This window comes from Linepithema humile, chromosome 2 (genome assembly GCF_040581485.1).
Source record: "Linepithema humile isolate Giens D197 chromosome 2, Lhum_UNIL_v1.0, whole genome shotgun sequence".
NCBI lineage: Eukaryota > Metazoa > Arthropoda > Insecta > Hymenoptera > Formicidae > Linepithema > Linepithema humile.
Genome location: NC_090129.1, coordinates 8,986,997 through 9,001,527, shown reverse-complemented (window position 1 = coordinate 9,001,527; position 14,531 = coordinate 8,986,997). Strand labels below are relative to the sequence as shown.

General features: G+C 35.6%; 1 protein-coding gene across 5 annotated transcripts in view; it reads right to left on the bottom strand.

The window, feature by feature from the left end:
* The window catches only part of LOC105680016 (neural cell adhesion molecule 2-like), a 252,842-nt gene extending 238,750 nt beyond the window's left edge, over positions 1-14,092 (bottom strand). For 3 of the 5 annotated variants that reach the window (XR_001101931.2, XM_012380414.2, XM_012380418.2), the window contains exons 1-2: positions 13,208-14,091; positions 12,912-12,952 (exon numbers count right to left, since the gene is read on the bottom strand). The gene's annotated coding sequence lies outside the window, so the exon portion shown is untranslated. Of the gene's footprint in view, positions 1-12,911; positions 12,953-13,207 lie in introns of all 5 variants that reach the window. The other 2 variants (XM_012380417.2, XM_012380420.2) reach the window with 2 other exon arrangements.
* Positions 14,093-14,531: the final 439 nt, after the last annotated feature.

Genomic DNA, 14,531 nt, shown 5'->3' with positions numbered 1-14,531 from the left:
TTCAAAAATGCAAAAATCCAAAAGATTTCTTTAAAAATTCGATCTAACACGTGCTACCTGATAGAGACAAAATTTTCGACGAAAGCCTTGAAATGCATGAACTTCAACTGTTTCGTAAAAATAAAAAAATGTGAAACTGCTTGAGAAACAACTCGTAATATATTATTATCTAAATTACTATTCTCGGTTATAATTCCAATTGAAGCGTGTCTATTTGAAATAGGTCCTCGAGATGAAAGGATCGCTTCTCGACCCTGTAGGAAGAATTATTCCAGAATGCTTACTTTCGCTTATCGTGGAGGACGTGCTTGAACCCGGGCTCTATATGCAGAGTGCTTGTTTAATAATCAAGAGACTTCGCGCGGGATGCATCGCGGTGCCGGCATGCCGGGGTCGCTTAATCAAAATTCTATCGCATCGAGCGCACTCCCCGAGCGCCGGATCGCTGCTCTTTTTTTTCCGTCACTTTATGATTCGTCGTCACGAATATTTGTCAACAGACAAACGAGCGTATCTGCGACGAAGTGATCATTCAGCTTTTATTGTTCCCTCCGCGACGCGACGAAAGTGTCGAGTACCTACGTTTTCTGTCTGACAGGTGGAATTTAATACCACGCGGCAAGTATGAGTGGTATATGCAGTGGCACACATAAGTATGTCATGTGCCTTAAACTACATATTACATATATTAAATTATATAACATAATGCACGCTGAGTTGCCATAAGAGGTCTAAGGAAAATGCCATTATTAAATTTACGTAATACTAAGAGTAAGGAGTTTTAAAAAGTAACTTTCATAATAATAATAAAAGAAAAAGATAAGACAAACGTGACTCAGGTCTTTCCAAGCCACTCTTTTTATTCACATAATGAGAAAAATCATTCATTATCCTCGGATTGAATTAATTAAGAGGTCGTAAAAAATACAAGAAGATTCGTTTACGATAAACGAGCAACGTCTTTAAAATATGTAGTTGTTTTCTTTGCGGGATTCCACAACAAAACTTGCAGAAGTCGGAGAATACGCATAATTAATGGCATTCTTCGTGGCAATATGCTCGCGCGAATGCGCTTCGTTAAACCAGACGAGAGTGTATGGCGTTAATAAATTTTCCTTAGCTGCAATGCAGCGGAGTATTCACAGAGGGACAGGTGGTAATATGCTAATTAGAATTCTCTTAAATCTGTTCACGGCTATCTTATGACATTGATAAGATAACACGAAACCTGAACCGTTCGACCTCGTTTAGTCCGGCGAGATTTCCTTTCGCCCACGAAGGAGTGCCTTCATTCAATTTGTATGATACATAGATACACACTTGTCGCTACCATCACGATATTATCATGACAAATAACTACCATATATCTCGCGGAGAATGTATCACAGCAATTCTCTATAGTCTATATTAGATTGTTGTGTCGTAATGTGTCGTAAAAAATTTATTTAAGAAGTAAAAAATCGAACCAGTTTAACATTATTTTACATTATTTTACAAATCTATTCTCTTAATGACATTGAAATAAAACAAATGCATTGACTTACCTTACTTGACTTACATTAAGGTAAGTAATCATTTATTTGTTATCTGTCATTTGCAAAATATTGCACGTAAAATATTACACGTAGAAATTTTGAAACATTCAGTAAAAGATTTGCAATTTTCATTATTTATAGTTATTAACTATAAATATATAATTCTTTTATAGTTATTTGTGCATAAAGATGAGTAAAAGTTTATTATGTAATAATTATTAGTCAAATAATTATTTTAAACCTTTCTATAATTTGGATTTACTTTATATGTTACAGATCAACTTGTAAACAATTCCGCTACTGCGCATCATGCCAGTAAGTCAATTCCATTAATTTTATTTTAATGTCATTATAAGAGAATAGATATGCAAATAATATAAAATATACAAGGTGTCTCAAACTATATCATTTGAATATTGTACTTGATGCAAATTTGAAATACGCTATTTTTTTATAAATCGGCAAATTAAATAAAATCTGTTTAAATAATCAAAGACATCTCAAAGAAAAGGCATATACTTCCTAAGTTCCTAAGTAAGATTGTTTAAAATATTTATTCTGAATTATGTGCAAGAAAGTTACAGGAGAGAAAAAAAATAGTTCGGAAGATAGCTTAAAACCATTAAGATGATAAAGAGATGAAGAGATCTAAATTAACGATAGTTACGACTAGAAACTCAAATCAATTCCATCGCGGCTAATTGATGTCGTAGGCATAAAATGGATGGCTATGGCGATCGTGAAACTTGCGTCAAGTGGCGCCGGATACCAACTACCGAATGTTTCAGTTATAACTTGTCATAGTTCTTGAACTAAAATCGATAGAGCGTAAATTTTGTCGGCTTTGCGTTAAACTCGTTACGAAGGATAATGGCCGGCAGCTTTTGGATCCCACAGACTCGAATCAGGAACAGTTTGATCGAATATTCGTTAAACGAGTTTACGATACATTCTTGTACCGAAAACGTGGGAATAACATAGACAAAAGTGCGCAGAAGCATTAACATCATATTATCTTTAAAATTATTTTTTTTATAAAAATTATTCAAAAAAAAATAAATACAATTCCAAATTTATACTATTCATATTTTAGAATTTATAAAGACAAATTATCTTTCAAATATTAGAATGTTTAAATATTTAAATTTCTTTTTCTCATACTTTCAATAATTAAAATATAATTTTTTCCAAATATAACTTATCATGCACTTTCCGCGCAGACTCCCGCACAATATGATACATTTGTGCGCATTTATTCAAATAACACTGCAGAATGTCAGAGAAATGTGCTGCGGTGCCAGACGCTTTCCACTAACTCTCGCATTCTTTCCTTCTCTTCTTTCCAGCGTGCTCGTCACAAATAACAGAGGTCGTCCGGTATATATTTTATAACTACACGCGTGTCGATGCCGGCGCGTCGTTATACGCTTCTCTCAAACCCGTAATCATCACCTACCATCTATTCCTACCGGCTAACGCAGGTATTGGTGCTACACTGCTGCGCTACTGCTCGAGGGCAAATCCTCTGCCCTCGACGGGAGGAGGGAATCCCCCCCGTTACCACGGAACCTCCCGACAATAAATACACTACCACAAACCACCTCACTACTATAAAGTCATCCTTTCTCCCTCTCTCTCTCTCTAACTTTCTCTTACCCGTACACTCACTCTATCTCTCTTTTCCTCGTTAACCCATGGAATAGCACACCATTTAAGAAGATCCACGTCGGCTACGATTGGTGATTATCGTTAATTGTCAATGGGACACTGTCGTATGTCTTTGAACAAAACCGTGAGATTCCTCCAAGAATCTTTTATCGCGTTGTACCTTCCAGCTTAATGTAGCAGCGGAGATTCTTTGATTTTCATGAGATAATTGATCAACGCGTCAGAGAATTAGCTAGTAGTAGATAGATATCGCGAAAGTTAGGGGTGCCGAATAGGATTTTTACAGCTTGAGATTTTTAAGTATTAGACGCGAGAACTGGTATCTTAAAAGAAATCTAGACAATTAACATTTTTTGATATTTTCAATAATCTCTTCGAATTCTTTAGATTTCGTATTCCTCAGTCTTTAATTAAACAATCTATATCTTCTACTTTTTCACAAATTGACAATTTTTATAAATTTATTTGCAATTTATAATATATAAAAATTTCTATCTCAATGAATAAATGTATAAATTTAAATTGTGTGTATATAATAGTAACCATTATTTCATTTAATTAAAAAATTTTAATTTACCGATAATATAATTTTTAATAAATAGTGTGCTCTAAGTGATTTTAAAAATTTAATTTTCACTTTTTTATAACTTAAAAACCATTGTAAAAATTAAAATCCATGTGACAGTTATAAAAAACATATATTTTTTAACTGTGCAAACTTCCGGAGGCAGATCTGATTACATGAATTTCTTGAGACCTAACACGTACCCACAATTTTGTGAGCGCATAAGCGAGGGGGAGAGGGGAGAGGGAAGAGGGGGCATATATCCGATCATGCCGCATTTTACCTGCGGGCAGAAATTTACATCTCCCGCAGAAGCATTTAATCAGCTGGTACCCAAATGGAATTTGGTGGCGCTTTAAAAGGGCGCTCGAGGGGAAACAGGTCGAGCAGGGAGAATGAGGAGAATGCGGGGTAGGCACGAACATGGGATATTCGATGCCTAGTAGCCGATGCCACTCAGGCAGCTTTGTTGAATTTCACGCCATTTGGGTAAATGGGGGAACAGATCAAACAGTGTGGATATTTTGTAGCGCCGTTGCTGTTGCGCGGTCGATGTAATTTCGGCCGCATTCGCTTTCCCTCTCTCTCACTCACACTTTTTATCTTTTTCCAACTGAGAGAACTCCCTCTTACGCCAGAACAGCACTGGATCGTTATAATTACGGCTTTTCCGCTCCCTTTTTCCGTTTCCTCTTCTGGCGATTTTAGTCAATCTACAATCAACGCGTGGACAAATGATAGTGTTGCAATTTCGCGATCGAACACGCCGCAGTCGCTTTGTCAAGCGGACACGCGATTTTCTTTCTCGATGGAACGTAAAGTGGCGGCTAGGTCATTCTTTATCGCTGCTTTAAGAGCGAGAAAAGAGGTTTGATAGAAAACCTACCTGATAAGAAGAAATGTGTTCTGTCTCGAAGAGAAACGGAGTAATGTCTGGTGTGAAATAGTCGCGAATTATCGTTTAATAATATTAGAAGATTAATTTGCGAAAATATGATAAAATATTTAATATTCGCAATTAAAAATATTTTAAAAATATAATTCCAAAGTTTATACCAAATTCTTATTTTATTTGAATCTGGTTTCACATACTATTTGAATTTCTTTGTTAAAAAAACATTCTTCAAAAAATTGTTGTATCAATAAAAACCTTCGTTTAAAAAGTTTTATTTTATATATAGTATAATTTTAATTATGCGCAAAGAAAATTAATTGCGAGATATTATCGCATATATGTGACGTCAGCCTGTCATGAAAATCGAAGGGTCCCGGGATATATGCATAGTCGCGGATGTTAATTAGCTAATTGATAAACGATCGAGTCATTATGAGTAACAGCTGTTAATAAATGATATTATTAAACGCGGTTTTAGATACACAAAGACAACGTTATATATGTATCGAGTAAGGTCTCGAAACCGCCGAAATACAAACGCCACAAATCGTAAAAGTGATGTTTTCATTATCCGTGATATCGAGAATAATTATGTAAAGTCTCATCAATTCACGCGTGTCTATCTCATTATTACGCTTATTCAGCGACGACGCGCCCTTATTACTCGAGATTCCGTTTGACGTTTGCCGCGTGCATTCATGCGTCATCGTACGAATGGCCGGTTAGTCGGTTCGGTCTGCGAAGGAAATTCCTGGGATGGCTACCTGCGAGTTTCTTTAACTAATGAGCCGTCAGGTTCATTACTGAAAATGAAATGCCGGTGTGGAAAACGATGAATATTAATTTCGACGATAAAGAGGCAAGCCTCGAATCTAATGGCGCGTTTATCATAAATCTAAAAATTTATCCCCACGACTCAATTTGCTCGGTCCGGCCGTAGTAACAAACGTCAAAAAATAAATAAAATCGACCGTAATGGCTCGCCATAATCGACCGAACGGTTTCTTTGTTGTCGGCGAAGCTCACGGCTTTATCGCTCTCGTCGATTTTCTCAAGCGGCGCCCTCAAAATTTCTCCATTAAAACCCGGTACGTTCATACTCGTGATAGATTATTACTCGCGGATATCGATTACCGTGTTACCGGCAGCGGTGAGCATCGATTATCGTTTATCGATTATCGTCTGTACACCGCTGCCGATGGACCTCGTCGACACTTTTCGAATCCATATTGGTTCGTGACAGTTCGTGGTTTCCGGTTACGATCAACAAACAATGCTAGATGAATCAGCGATCAATCTACAATGGTAAATCAATCGGCTATCTATGCCAATACCTGTCCCTTTTTTCGCGAATCCTGGATTGAGGTTGATAGTTATAAATTGTCGTTAACGTGTTAGAAAAGTATTGGAAAAGATTGATCATTTTTTATCGTTTTGAGCCGTTTTTTTGTGTCTACAAACTTTGTTATTGCCATTCATTTCAATTATTACTGATAATTGTTCTATTCAAATAACAAATCCATATTGTAAATATCAGATATATGAATCTTCGCTCGAGTTAAATAACTAAATTTGTTGCAAGTATGTTTTTATTCGTTTAAATTTATTCGTAATATTACTTTCAGATTTTAGTGCTTTTTGTTATTATGTTACTTTAAAAAAAAATTAATCAAATTTAAGAAGTGGAAATTATTTACTTTGTTATAAATCTCGATTAATGTGCATTAAATACTAACGAATACTATTATTAACGAGTCACAAAGTGATGTTTCAATTTGCAAACGAGATCAGCCAGATTACGTAAATAGTGCAGAGCATACAAATCAAATTACTAACTATTCAACGCTTTCAGCCCTATTTGTTAAATGAGATTTTCGCTGCGTGGATCATGTGCTTTGGTAAAAATTAGTATCCGCAAATTCACGGTGCATCAATCCGTTTATTAAAGAGGGCGGAGATTTTCGTGTTAATATATCATCAACCCTGTATATTGCGATACGATTACACGGCTTAAAACGATCCCAATTTACCGTCAAGAATCTCGATTATCGCAACGTCATCAGAATATCAGTGTACCCGTGATTCACTTCTACAGCATTATTTTTTAAGAGCAGATTCTTTATCAATTTGAAGCTGTTTTCTTTCTCATAAAAAGTGTCGGACCGTTTCTGAAAGAGGATTTCTGGCGAGCTAGACTTTAGGCAAGAAAATAGGTAATGGAAATATTACAGTCTTCAGATAATTTTAAATGAATTTTACAGTATAATTTATACGATATTGAATACTCAGTTGCTATTAATGATAATTTATCTCGACATTTTTATTGAAAAAGTATCGATTCTAAATTAATTAAAAGATAAGACTCTTAAAAAATAATGCGATAAAAGTAAAATATCTTTTATATATCTCATTAATTTTCCGTTGATTTATTTATGTTCTCATCCCAGTATCAAAAAACTTAATTATTCCCGTCACGCGCTATTTCATTTTGTGATGTTTAATTCTATTTTAGATAATTTAGTTCTATTTAAGTAATTTAAATGAGCCTCCAATTTTTAAAGTACTAATGTCCGCGAGACCGATATGAAACCGGTTCTTCATACTGACAAGGATTGATCACCTTGTTAAATGATCATTTAATACTTTAATTTGCATTTTTTATGCTAATAGAACATTTGAAAAAACACAAGAAATGTATCTTCTCTGATTTATTATTTAGAAACTACATATTCAATTGAAGTTGAGAAATGCGCGGTAGCGCAGGGCTTCTTTAACTTTTTACTGTACGAGTAATCACTTTATTCATCTTCTTCATTTATTTGGATAGTTTGAACAGCACGTATCTAATTAATTACAATGTTATCTATACGTAAAATAAGAATTATGTTTGGCAGTTTTAACATGTCAATTGTACGAGACAAAATTTTACCTCAAATTTTTAATTAATAAATTAATTACTACTATACTTAAATTTCTCAACTTCAATTTAATGTGTGTGTATTATCGATCCCAAAATCGAATAAAACTTTAAAAGTTAAATTGTTGAAAAGTTAAACAATAGAGATGAATTATGTAGACAATTATTATCCTATATTTAAAATACCTTTGTATCTTGATTCAAAATATTTGTGATATAAAATTTTACTTGCTGCACATTTTTTAGAGACAGAGAATCAAAGAGTAAATAAAAAATCGAGCAAAAACTTCTAATTATATTAATAATTGATGATCTTTAATAATTTAAAAGATTACTGCCACAGATCGTATACATTTTAATTAGAATTATATCAAAGAGATATATATTTTAATTTTTTCGAAAATATAGAATGACGAAATTATGTTTATGGCAAATGAATAAATGAAGTGATATCTCGCGCGTGCGAACGGCGGAAATTTATGAAACAAATGATTTGGTCAGTGACCACGATTCATTGGAGCGAGCAAATTAGATCGTGCCAATAGCGGATATTGCGCTGCAAAATGATTCGATGAAACTCATCGATCGACGTTACATTTCCAGCCGCACTGTGACCCACTGTACTACGCTTGGAGGCATTATTAAATGCCCATCCGCTTTGCACTGTCGAATATTGCAGCAAAGTGCGTCTCAAAGGGAATTCAGAATTATATGCATCTTATGATTATTGAACAAATAAACATTCAATTATTCACTTTTATATTATCATCGAATGCAAAGCATCACATTTCGCGAGTTTTACTTTTATGGAAACGCCCTAATAAAATAAATGTCTTTTAATAATCAAATATTATATCCCACATTAAAGTTCAAGATATCAAAATGCTTGTAATTTTTAAAATTTTGATAAATTTCTAAAAAAATGCAAGAAACTAAGAAATTCATATAACATTATTTTATAATTTTAAAATTTAAATCAATTCTTTCAAATTTACATCTTTAAATAAGATAACAAAAACTTTATTCTAAGAAATATAAAAACCACTGAATTTCTTAATTACAATATTTTACTTTCTCGGAAATTTCCTGAAAATTGTTAATAAATATTAACAATTTCTGTGTTGTGCAAAGACGTATCGTCCAATAGCGATATAATATATTCACTATTTCATATGCAACGATTCAGTATGCGTTTATGCAGTAATAAATATATGAGTATATAATGGATAGAGATGTGCCACGAAAAATGTAAATCTATTGATCGATTAATCTTAAATTAATATGTCAGCGTTTGGTTTAAATCGAAAGCGCGATTAATCTCGCGGGACGCGGTACGTCACTTAATTCGCAAAAGTTCCGACGCGCCCCACAATGGAAACAACAACACCTGATACCTCGGCGAGACCCGAGGCGCTTTCAACGCGCAAAATTCGCAGTTGCTCTCTGTTTCTATACTATCTGTAACGCGAATTCCAGGCAAGTTCGGAAACGCGTGAGTACAAAGTGACCCGCGCGGCGGAATCGCGATGTGCAGTTGTATCCGTTGAGCGATAAGGCGGAGTTGTGAATAGTTGATAAGGCACGGGGTTGTCAGAGAGACGGGAGGGGATCTCGCGTGCGCGCGGGAAACATCACCGCGAGTATCGGAATCGCATTTACCTTGTTGCGTCCGGCAAAAGGAGGTCTATCAACGTCGTCGGGGGAAATCGTTATCTACTCTGGAGAGGAAGATTATCCATTCTTCAACGTTAAAACCGCTCTCATAGAAAATATCGCGCGGATAAATCCCCATCGATAAGCGTTCCACTTATCGTCGATCTTTATTGCGGCGATTCACAGTAATAATAACCGTTTACGAATCCGGGCCGGAGCGCCTTCGCGTTCTATTCTGCTCAGCTCCGGGACGTAAACGAGCCACTTTACACAATCTCTCCTCGCCTTTTGTCGAAGAGACCTCCGCAGCAGCCGGCGGTCCGCGCGCGCACTTGAGATGGAAGCGAATTTAAGTTGCATCGGCCGGGCATCATAAAACCAAATTTAACATTAATAAAGTTTCGCGCACTTTGTATCTGCGCGCGCGAGCGCTTCTGCCCGCGGCTAATTCTTTGCAAAAGTGGCGGAACGAGTTTACCTCTTGCTTGAGCAACCTCTTTATCCGCGAGGAGCCTTTTAAGTTTGCAATTAAAAGTGTTGCGGCTGTAATGCGCGGCCGCGCCGAGCGGAAAAGCGCTAAACGGAAGCCACCAACCGTTTTATGTCCGACAGCTTAACGCTTCGGATTTCAGGTTCCGGTTGTTAACGTGTTAACGCGTGTATTTTCACGCATTTCAACGAGCGTAGCGGCCTGTAGAATCTGTATTCTCATTCAAGAGTTTTGTCTGTTAAAATCTCGCCGGATTAAGCATACAAACAAAAATCTGTTTTTCATTATATTTTGCATACTGTGACGTATTAAGAAAATATCGAAATCATAAAATTTAACTTTTAAATGTCAAATTTTTATAAAAGAAACCACGCAGAATATTTCTTCTGAATTATTCCTAATTTAATGTAACAAATCATATAATAGTATACGTCGAATTACTTGTATATTTTCGTAACAATTATACAAATTAATATGCCATTGTTGAGCCAACCTAACAATCTTTTTAACAGTACCGAAATGATTTGTATTACTAAAAGCTCGCGCTATCTCAACAGTGCAGTAATTAGCAGGTGAGTTTACTCTAAAATTATTATGCCCGACATATTACTGCTGCTATTACGTTATTGCACTTTGCGTATGTTGATACATTACTTTTGGCAAATGTCATTAATTACATCGCGGTAACTATTTTCGAGTGTTTTCGCGCGGCTTTTCCCGCGCGGTCAAGCAGCACGCGCGACACGATGCAGCAAGATTGCTACGGCGGTAAAAGTGATTAGAACTCGCAATGTAATCGCATCATATGTATTACTCGCTGTATGCTCGCTGCGAGGAGATCCAATTACGCATCGAGTTTACGGGGACAAACTCTACGCGCTGCATACGGGAGAGTTCAATCTATGGCAGGACAGCTTCTGACAAACTAGTCAACCGAAATTGAAACTAGACTATAAAATGCGTCGTGGACTTTTTGTGAGAGTTTACTGCGTGACCTTCGGTCAATTAATTATATTTGTCACTTTGATTCACATAAATTTCATACATACTTTTATAATATGTATAAAAATTAATAGTTAACTTACAATTTAAAAAAAAAAACCTGTACACCTATCGCAAACAAATCTAAAGTTCAAATTTTTTATAACTTAAATTTGAAAATTCTTACTTCAAAAAAACTAACTCGCAGAAGATAATTTTCATATAAATTTAATAAAATTGTTATCAAAAATGCTTCTTGGATAAAAAAATATTTTTTCCAATAAGAAATCTACTCAAAATCTCTCAATTTCTATGCTCATAATATGCATAAATCACTACTTCAAGAAGTAGAATGTTAACAATATTGGCGAAGTTACGATTATGCGATTTTCATGTAAATATAATCGCACACTTCCGAATCGTGCAGGAAATAGAAGCATCGCGCGGGAATGCCAATGGGCGCGTCACCCACAGTGGAATAAATTATTACCCTTGCGTAAATCCTCTCGAATTACAATCTCTGAGACGTATAAAAACAAGGCATAAAGGTGTACGCAATAAAATTCGCAAGAAAACCATCGTGTATCGGTATTTCATTGCTTTATGTCGTGTTACAATGCACCATTGTTGCTCAAAGACATCGCATCGTCCAAGTACATTCGGCAGGATGTACACTTTATGAGCAATAATCGGCCAGATATTGGAAACACTTTCAGAGTGGCTGTTTATTAGCAAATATCGGACTTCTGCACGCAGCCTGTTATTACAGGTTCGGGAATCTGACGAGCGTGACCCGATAAAACGGTGGTTGGTTTATCGACCCGATCATCACCAAGTGGCGAAAAAAAAGTCACCGAGATATTGCACGGATTAAAATTACATGTGCGTGAGAGGAGAGCACTTTTATTTCGTAGAATTTCCTTCGCGGCGCGTAGCGAAATATCGATTCCCGGGTGAATAGCACCTATACATTTTTTTTTACATGTCCACCGCGTAAAATGACCGCATAAAGTGAGTGGCGCAACAGATCGAGTGACAAACTCTATTTAAATCAGTTTTAAATGTGAACGAATCTCTCAGATATATTGGTTCTTTCATTATTACAAATATTTAGAAATATATCTCCATTATACTCTTTTAAAATTTAAAGTTTTTTAATAAAATATATATAAATTATTACTGTAATTTAATTTTAAAAAACTATGAAAACTATCATATACATTATCAAAATATAAATATTGCGTTTATAAAAGAATCAATAAAAGTTTCCTGTATTTAATTTAATATCTATTTTTTCAATACCGCAATTTTTCTGAGAGCACACCTTGTGTAAATACAAATAAATCGCAGAAAAGAAGTTCTGATCAGAGCTCGAAAATGGTTATATACGTTCTGTCTAGGAGAAAATAGCAAAAGAGATCTTATAGTCATGTCAATAAAACTGAAACCTTCTGCTTCCCATTTTGCTCCATGCAGCTTTTATTTCCCTTAAACGCCGCTGCGAATGTCATGCCAGAATTTACAACGAGATAACCGTTTACATTTCTCTAGTAGCTACTGCAAGTGCCAAAGTTTACGATAATCGATGATAAGATTATATCGATGATAAGAATCAAACTTTCATATTTTTTCTTTTGATTTTCCCTTTCTTTTCACTTTTTGCGTTTTTTCCTACTCTTTCACATTTTTCTAATTATGTTACAGTGTTAAAGCAAGCGAATAAAATATAGAAAAAATGTAATGGCTTTAAAATAATAGAAATAGATAGAAGAACAAAGATAACAATAGTATAATAACAATAATAATAAAGATAAATAATAAAAATAGAAGAAAAAAGATAAAAGACAGATAACTTTTATGGTCTTTTATAGATCAATAATATTGCGTCAATAATTTTTTGCTTTTTTACTTTCTTTCATATTCTAACGTGATCATGCGAGTCAAGACAATTGTAAAGTAGTGGCAAGGTAGCACAAGAAAAAAATTGAAATAAAATAAAAGTATAAAGTTTCCAATTGTAATTGTGTATATATATGTATATATCAGCACAGTTATGTGCATATTTAAAAAATAAACAAATAATTTTACTCATTAGCAAGGATATTGCAATTTATTCCACTGCGGCTCATCGGCACCATGAAGCACAGATAGCGAATGATATCAGCATTTTGTATAATTATGCAAGTATAATGAATTAATTTACTCACCAGTCGTTGTACCCTAGCTAAGTACGCCTTCTCAGCTGTACCTGGAAAAATTAATACACATTTTAGTTATTATAAATTATCACACATTTTATGCATCTTGATTATTACATATTATTTCAATACTTTTGATTAGAACATAAGTACATTCGATGAATTGAGTAAATAATTATTTGAAGATTCTAATAAATATTCTAATATAAATATTTTCAAACATCTTAACAAATATTCTACGAATACAAATTGTAACGTGTGTATATGTGCAATCACATACTTGAATGATGAATAATTATACTCACCAGCTAGGGTATTGTAGTCTGCTTCGCCGCTGTAGATTCCACCTCGGATCCCACTTTATCAGCTCCATCGAAAAATCGATGAATTCCGGAAATCCGCACTGAACGAAACACAAGCCGCGCACTTCACTTACGCGAAAGTCACACGGATTCACGTCGCGCACTCGTTACACCACGCTACACGAACGTAAACGAAATGAGATCTAAAAGAATAAAAGAGGCACTTTCTGCCGCGGTCGCGTTCGCGCATATAATAGTAACCTGATACGCACGGCGCGTCTAGTAAACACACGCGTAGTAAACACATTCTTCGAGCGAGCGAGACAAACTACACAACTACATTAGCAGTCGCGCCAAGGTTGTCACCGAAAACATAACAACTCTCATGTTCTGCCCGATTCCGAGAAACTGAATATTCAAGATACCTCATTCTTATAAAGTAGTACATTGTTTGGCAATAGCGTCTCGATTCTTTTGAACGATCATTTTCATCGAAATTCCGTACTCACCGGATTTGTTCGCGCCGTTTTCATTTCCCACGGTACGGCGATCGACTAAATGTCGTTAATCGCCAACATCAGCAATAAATACACTCCCGCAATCGCCCGTTACTTTAATCGGCATTTCCGATAAAAATTCAGACTTATTGTACACTTTTAACGGATAAAATACGCGATTAATTGCGAAGCGTTCACACACTCCGAAACAACACAGCAAAACTAGAAACTGCTAGAAACTATTATGGCGGCTGGAGGGGGTTACGCGTCATTCATCATAAATCTCGATACCAGCGCGCCATCCAGCGAGCCCAAAATGCAGACGCGGTTGAGTGAGCCGCGACTCAATGAGCTACATCTACATACCAGGCTGCCTGGATGGCGCGTCTGGTATCGAGATTTACCATAAGTGACGCGAACTCCCTCCAACCGCCATAATAGTTCTAGCAGTTTCTAGTTTTGCTGTGTCGTTTCGAAATGTGTGAATGTTCGCGATTATAACCGCGTATTTTATCTGTTAAAAGTGCTAAAATCTGTATTTTTGCCGGGAGTGCCGATTAAAGTAACGTGCCGTAATATTGTTTTAATTGTATTTGTATATATTTGAATGTAATTTCTTCTTGATTTTGAACGGAAAGTACGAATGATTTGTGATTTTGCCCGTTGAACGATTGCGTAACAAGTGCGGATTTCTGTCGATTAAAATGACGGGCGATTGTCGGAATGTATTATTTACCATGTACGCGCTCGCGATTTATGGTATTTCGTTAGTCCAATGCACTGTGGATTGTAACCGATACAGTTGCAGTGAGTACAGACGCGATGTACAC